This window comes from Vidua macroura, chromosome 3, assembly GCF_024509145.1.
Source record: "Vidua macroura isolate BioBank_ID:100142 chromosome 3, ASM2450914v1, whole genome shotgun sequence".
Lineage (NCBI taxonomy): Eukaryota > Metazoa > Chordata > Aves > Passeriformes > Viduidae > Vidua > Vidua macroura.
This window is the reverse complement of record NC_071573.1, coordinates 20,481,474-20,489,067: the sequence shown is the minus strand read 5'-3', so window position 1 is coordinate 20,489,067 and position 7,594 is coordinate 20,481,474.

The window sequence follows — 7,594 nt, the reverse complement described above, 5'->3', positions numbered from 1 at the left end:
TGTTATGGTTGATCTGCCACAAGGACTCAGAATAGAGCCTCAAATCTTAAGTGCTCAGGTGATGAGGGGCATTTAAATGGACAGATAAATAGATGGAACAAGTTACAAAAATAATAAGCAATGATCCAAATCTCTTCCATAGCTTGCACAAAACAAAATTCCCACTAACTAATTCCCACTAACTAATCAGAAAAGATTTGTCATGGTATTTTCTTCATTCTGTGTTTGAATGAAAAGGAAGGAGATGCTCAGCATCATCAAGCAAGATACACTTTGTTTTCCCCTGTATTCATTTGAACTATCTGCAAAGTATAGAGAAGGGTTCTGTTTTTTCCAGGACTTACAGAAGTCACAATTTTAACTACAATCCAAGACAACACTATTTCCCAGTCAAGTTAGAAGAGGGAAAATCATAAAATACCTTAAAATTTACTCCTCAAATAAAGCACAGTGATCAGCATTTAGAATAGTTTAGTGACTACAAAGCTGTAATTTTTTTGGACATGTTTTCCTCCCATTCTTGATGTTATTTGTGCCCAAATGAAAGTCTTCAGCCTGACATCTACCTTCAAATCTTTTCCATTCACACAGATTGCATAATGCATCTAATTTTTATTCTAAATTGATTTCAAATTGAATATCAACTTGGAGATCCTGTTTCTCAGGCTCTTTAGAGACTGAACAAGACTTTTTGGAGACTGACTGAGTAGCATTTCAGCCCTTTTCCCCAGTGCATTTGAGCCCTCCAAACACATCCTCGAAACCATCCTTGGGTGCTTGCAGCACTGAAGCTCTCCAGCTGACACTGCAGGCAGAGCAGAATACATAGTTTGTGTCTTCCTGAGGGATGATTACAGCTGCCCTACATCACACAATAGGGTAAATACCAGCACTCACCCACTGCTCTCTCATCCCTTACCCCATGCTTTGAGCCCTCCTGCTGTCTGGGGATGCCTTGGTTGTGTCTTATCCAACGACTTCAAGTCTACAAGAGCTACACAGCAGCTCCTACCATCGATGGCTACTTGTGCATCCAGTGCTTAAATTAGGAGCACTAAAATGGTACTTCTGGTGAGTGAGGAAAGGGAAACTTTTCAGGGGGAAGTCATGCAATGTGAGCCAGGAGCTTTGAGTCCTTTCTTCTTCCTTCTGTTCTTCATCTTTTTGCTGGCAGGTTCTTCTAGTCTGTTAGACTTATGGGCTTTGCTGGTGTTTCTGCTCTCCTACTGTGTTTGCTCTCACTTAGATAAATATGCCATCTCCTCTTGCTTCTTTTCCCCACACACTCCATCAATATGTAAAAATACAAGAGCAAAATATTGTGTTAAAGAGGGCAATTTGTGAAAATACTGATCTGTCTAATTATATTTTTAATCAGTAATAGAAATATGACTGACTTCTAAGAAAAATAGTTAGGTTAACAACATTTAGATAAACACGTTATCTATAAAGTGAAGGAAAAAAGCCCCTGTTTCTTTCATAGAAGGTATTAATACTTCTGACTGTTGGTGTTAGAAATTGATGAGAAACAAACCAAAATGCTGAAGTGAATTCTAGGCCAAATAACACTTCAGGCTGGAGAAAACAAAAATATCTTAGAGCTTTGAAGCTTTTTACTCTTATATTAATAGTGAATAAATAAATAAATAAATTGAAATTACAATCAGAATGAGACAATATTCTATCTTTATCAAAAGTTTAAATTCTGATGAAGAGGAATCTTTTAGTGTTGGGGAAACATTCTGCTGACAAATGCTCAGTTAACCTTAGCATCCATCAGCACTGAGTGTACTGAAAGGAAGAGAATATCAAGCTGGGGACTTAGAAATGGCATTCCTTCTTACTGTGGTGGCAATATTTTCATTGTTTCTAACAGTCTTCATTTTCGGAAGACAGACACCTTCATGTATGATCTACAGTGCAAAGACCAAATCCTATTTTCATTTATGTTCATGTAAACCATTAATGCCTCTGCGGAAGTCAGTGGAATTATTAAATTTATGCCACTATAATTAAGAACAGATGCTGCCCTGTGATCCCTAATGCTCTGTGTACCCTAATGTGTCATAATGGGTAACCACTGAGGAGTATTTCTGAAGAAGGCACACAATAACGTTTCAGCGGAGGACACTGAGGTACTCAAATAAAGCAACTGTGAAATCAAATGGCCTTTCAATCTGTTTATGAGAGACTTTGTCATCTCCACTTTGAGACAGCTGGAACAACAAGTGAGAGATCTTAATCTGTATCCCAGAGAGTCTTCGCTTTGCTTCAGTGCAATTGAAAAATACACACAGGCTCCTCAGCTCTTGTGGTCCTGTTTGTTTTCCCTCTACAGGTTTGAGCACTTGAGAAGCTTATGTCTTTTGCGTGCTCAGGGTGAGCTCTACTCAGCCCTTCCCTAGAGAAGGATTAATCTGTAATATACTACAAGCAGTCCTTGAGCAAAGATATAAAATGGATAAGGATTAGCATGATAAAAAAGGAGTTACTTTTTTTCCCTGTCATACTGCAAATAAAGCTCATTGCTGGTTTACATGCTTGGCTGCTTGCCTTATAACAATAAAATCCCACCAGCATTCATGAAGTGGAAACTTTGGGACTTTGGAGCCTCTGAGCAGACAGATCCCATATAGAAAGTCCAGTGAGAGGTTTGGTGACACAGAGACCTCAGTGTCTCCTTAATTCCTCATCTCGGGCCAGGCAGGGGGAAAGCCTGAACACTGTTTGGGCTCAGATGGACTCAGAAACTTTATTAAGGTAAGACCTAAGTGCATGACAGCTGGTCCCTGGTCTTGATGTCCCTCTGTGTATTCTTAAGGTGTGGGACATGTGACACAATGTGGGCTAGTTTGGCTGACGCTGGCAGAGAAAAGCATTGTCAGAGATGCCCACTGGACCTCCTCAGACATCCTGCTCCCTCCCAGAAAGAGGGGTGCTAAATGTTGGTGTATGCCTTAGTCTGACACCTGGTAGAACACCACTGAAGCCAAGGGAGCCAGACTTCTTGAGAGTGTAAGCTGGCACAGATCCACTGAAACAAGTGGAGCCACCATAAATTCTGGTATCAGCCGATAATTTTTCTACTGTCAGCTTTCCCTGAGTTTGACTCAAATAACTATTCCAGAGAAGAAATGACAATTTTCCAGTCCTTACAGCTATCCAATCTTCTGTTATGGATTTCAGTTGCTTCTTGCAGGGTGCAGTTCAGCCCTATATGTACCTCACAGCAATCATGTGCATCAGAAATTCTGCTTAATCCAAGAAAGGACCATAAAGCAGAGGGTGAAGAAGAGGATCACATGCTGAAAGGGTGCAATTAAAGCTTTAATGACAAATACACTAAGCTGAAGAAGAATGAGAGAAAGAAAGAAAGCTGCTCATAGGATTTTTAGTTTAGAGGATTTAAAAAAAATTATCTGTCAGTGTTTTCGCATCTGTGTGAGGTGTCTCACTATTGGCATGCATGCCATACTACACCAGGTATTTAGCACACTATACAAGTGGCATACCATGGAAAATGATCTATAACAAGAAGTGTCACACTAGTGTAGGAATATTAAATGCCTTCTCATGCTTCAGCATCAAATCCTCTTGTTTCTGTTGCTGCCAACACTGCAGAAAGAGATATGCTAAAGTGAGTATGAAAACTTACAAGCACAACATCTATGGTTTTATTTTTTTCAGTCTTAGAAGGGTCAGGCATTTTCACTGGCTTGAAAAAAAATTTCATCAGCTGAAGCGGCTTCCTAGTACAATTTTTAACAGTCTCAGTCTAGATGTTCGTGTGCTTAGATTCATTAAGCCTAGGTGCTTAACAATATCAGCAGATTCAGGGAATGTAATTCTTGTCCATAAACAGCTTTGTGCTTGCTTTGCATGGGAAAGAGTTAAAAGGAATGGGTTTTGAAGAGAAAAGTGTTCCATTTAATAATTGATTTTTTTTTTTAACATCAAAAAACACTGGCTAGGATGGTGAGTCACCACTAACAGCAACAGTGGCTTGCATTTCAAAGAGCTGCCATGGAAAAAAAACCCAAAGAGTTAACCTAGTAATAAAAGTTTCACAGCTCATGCAGCTTTAATTATTCACTGGGACACAAAATTGTAACCATAAATTAAACTGCTATGAATGATTGAGGGTTTCTAACAGGCACAAAGCAAAAAGAAACACTTTGCAAAGCCCAACCATTGTTGGACTAATTAAATGTCTTTGAAAAGGGCCTAATATCCAACTCTGAATTCCCTTATCTCTGCAGGTGTCATTGCAAGTTAACATTAGCTGCCAAATCTGGTCATGCTTGAGCTGATGTTCATCTCTGTTGCTTGTTGCTCAAAGCAAGCCCAAGGAAGCTCTTTTGGGCAGAAGATGCTTTGCCTGGGCAGGAACAGGAGAGAGAACTCAGGTCAACACAAGCCTCAAGTGACCCTCAGTGCTACAAAGGTCTTCCTCAAACTGGTATGAAACTCCACAAAGATATCTGCTTATTCTGCCTACTAAAGTAGAAAAAGGACTCATCTCAAGAAGAGTGAATTTGCTCAATAGGACTCTGAGGGGAGTCTGATGAGATGTAGTCTTCTGCCACTCTGAGTTTTATGCTTCACACAGAGGTAGAAGTCGGTCTTGAAGAAGAAAGGAAAATTTCTTTCTACTATTAAACTGGGAATAACACTCACATGGCTGCCTGAGAACAGAATTCCTACCTTCACATCACCCAGGAAAAAGTCCCCTTAAACTTAAGAATGTAGGAGCTGTCAGGAAATAGAAATTGGGCTGTTTGTTAGGAAGAAAAAAAATCCAAACAAATAACGAACAAGGCATAGGTTATATATAATAGTTTCCCGTGTTTAAGACCCAGAAACATTAGGAATATTATAGGAAAATAGAGCATAAGGAACTTTCTGCTTAAGACTCTTAGCTCTGAGATTGTCCCTGAAAATGGAAAATATGGAAAATAGGCCTTAAAGACACTGAGGTGAAATTTACTCCTATTTGGTATGTTTTTTAGCATTTTTAGTGTTGAATAATGCCTATTCTTTTGTGCTTGCTGTATTGTATTGCTGTATTTTAAAACTTTACTTCTAGCACTCATGATTTTGAATGATTTCCCATTTTATCTGAAATAAAGGAGATCTGTTGCTAGCTTCTGTGTCTGTGACTGATTGTGACTTCAAAATCCACATAAAACCTTGGGAAAGTAATTTAAAGACCAAGAAGTTTGTTTTACCATAAAGTTCTGGGTCCTGACTGAAAACTTGCAGAGACAGGTTTTCCAAGGGGAATTGGTGCTTAGCAGAATCCTTCAGCTGAAAGCTTAAGCTTTACCTGGGCCATGAATGTTTGAATCTTAAGTATTTACCCCTTGATGGCATATAAACCCTGAAGTCAGATGTCTGTGCACAGACATCTGTGCTCACTGTGCACAGACATCCCTGGGGAGGGATAGGTCCTGTCAATCCCTGGAGATGAGGCACACTGGGAGAGCCTGCAGCAGTGCCTACCTCTCAAATGAGACCTGCACTACCTGCTGGCAGTCCAGCTGTGGTAGCTGGGAACTGCACTTGAGCTAATAAACACTGCTTTTTCAGCAGAGACAAACAGCAGTGTCCCAGAACATGAAATGGGTGCAGCTTGTTAGAAAGCAAATGATCACATGACCAAAGTTTCCTATGACCATGACTTGATTAGAGCCTTGAGATGGAGATGTTCATTTTACAAATTCCACAAAGCAGAGCAAAAAGCTTAAAATTAAAAAGACATAATTTAGAAACCAAATACAAAACCCCAAATAACCCCACATTAAAATAAAGTCTACAATCTGTTGCTCTGTAAACAGAGAAAAGTGTCAAAATTAAAATAAACATAAACAGAAGGAAGGGGCTTATAAACTGTCCCTGCCAAGCACACTGCTTCCCTCCATCTAGATGTTTGTGTGCTTAGGAGGAAACCAAAGGAGGCTTTGGTTTCAGTCATTCTGTGACTTTACCAGCTGGAGCAACCTGTGCCTAGCCCTGTTTTAGTTCCTGTCAGCCTGATGCTAGGATCTGCCAAGGAGATTTTGATGTCCAGACAGTTACAGTCTAAGTGAGAAAAAGACATCTACCAAGTGATGAAAGAAAAATTAAAGATGTTAAGCAACCTCAAGTATTTGTGCTATTGTGACTTTTGCATGTAGGTTTGTAGGTTTGCATGTCCCTTTGGAGAGACATGATATCCTTTGCTATTTCAGAGGCTGGTGAATGTGCTTGTGGGTAGGTCTCTCTCCTCCCAGCCAGCTGAAGCTAACACACAAGATAAAATGTTGTTGTCTTAAAAATAACAATACCATAAATAAATAATCAAACAAAACTGAGATGGGTTCTGAATCTGAACATGCAGCATTTTTTGGGTATCTAAGCACATTTACACTATGCTGGCAAAGTTTGCTCTTCAAAAACAGTTTCCATTAAAATTTTAGTACCTAATAAACAGCCTGACCCACAGCTCTGTTCTTTTCAAAGAGATGGAGGATGTTTTGAGTGTCAGCACTTGGACATTTGTGATTGTGACATCAGGAATGATGTGTCCCTCTTGTTTGCAAGCCTGGTGGGGTGGGGGTTCAGCAGCTAAGCCCCAAGGCTTGGGGAGCTCTGACCTGGACTACTGCTGAGAACTCCATGTGCATATATGGGCAAGCAGAAATTATGTTTCTTGCATTTTTTAGTCGTGTTATAGTCATGGTGATCTCAGATAAAGAAGACTTAATAATTTGAGTAGATTATCAAATAGCCCTGGTGGTGGGAAAAGAGGCTTTTTGGGGAAGTAGAGGTTGTTTCCTGTGGTGGACGTGTGGAAGGGCTGCAGATGAAGAGCAGCTGCCCCAGCACATCATAGTAGGTGGCAGCAGCACTGCTGAGGAGCCGAAGGAGAATGGAGAGTCTGGCACAGGATACTGGGGCTGTGCGGGTGAGGACCTCGACATGACCTAAACCACAGTTTGGCAGTTGTATCATTCTTTTATTCAGGAAGAGGGGAAGCAGCATATCACACTTCATTCCCATTCATCCTGTGTCTGTTAAAGAGTCTGCCATTCTGGCTGCATAAATTCCAGGATGGTCTCTATCACCTTGCTGACAGCCGAAAAGTTATCTGCTGAATCAAGGCTTCTGCACTGGAACTTTCTCCCAGGAAAGCAAGGGACCAACATGACATCTCTCCCTGAAATGGCCTGCCAGTTCTGAGCAGCTGAGTGGAAAGAAAACATCAAGACAGAGAGCTGCTTAGACCAGAGCTGGATAGGAGAGCCTGAGAAAGTAATTCTCCCCCAAAGACTCTCTTCCCCAGAGTTCTTGCACTGACTTTGTTCCAGGATCTCCCTGTAATATTAATATAGACAATGAAAGCAGGCAGATTAAAAGGACTCCTTTGATAGAACTCCCAGGGTGCAGTGCAGATAGTAGTGGTGTGGTGCATTACTTCCAGCTGCTGTTGGAGATTTTGACTTCTTTATACAATAACAAGTTTGTGTCAGGTCTACTGAACTGAATGCTAATATGGCATGGACTAATGCTGGCCTCTGCTGCTCCTTACACCTTCCAGATCCTGTACTTAGAG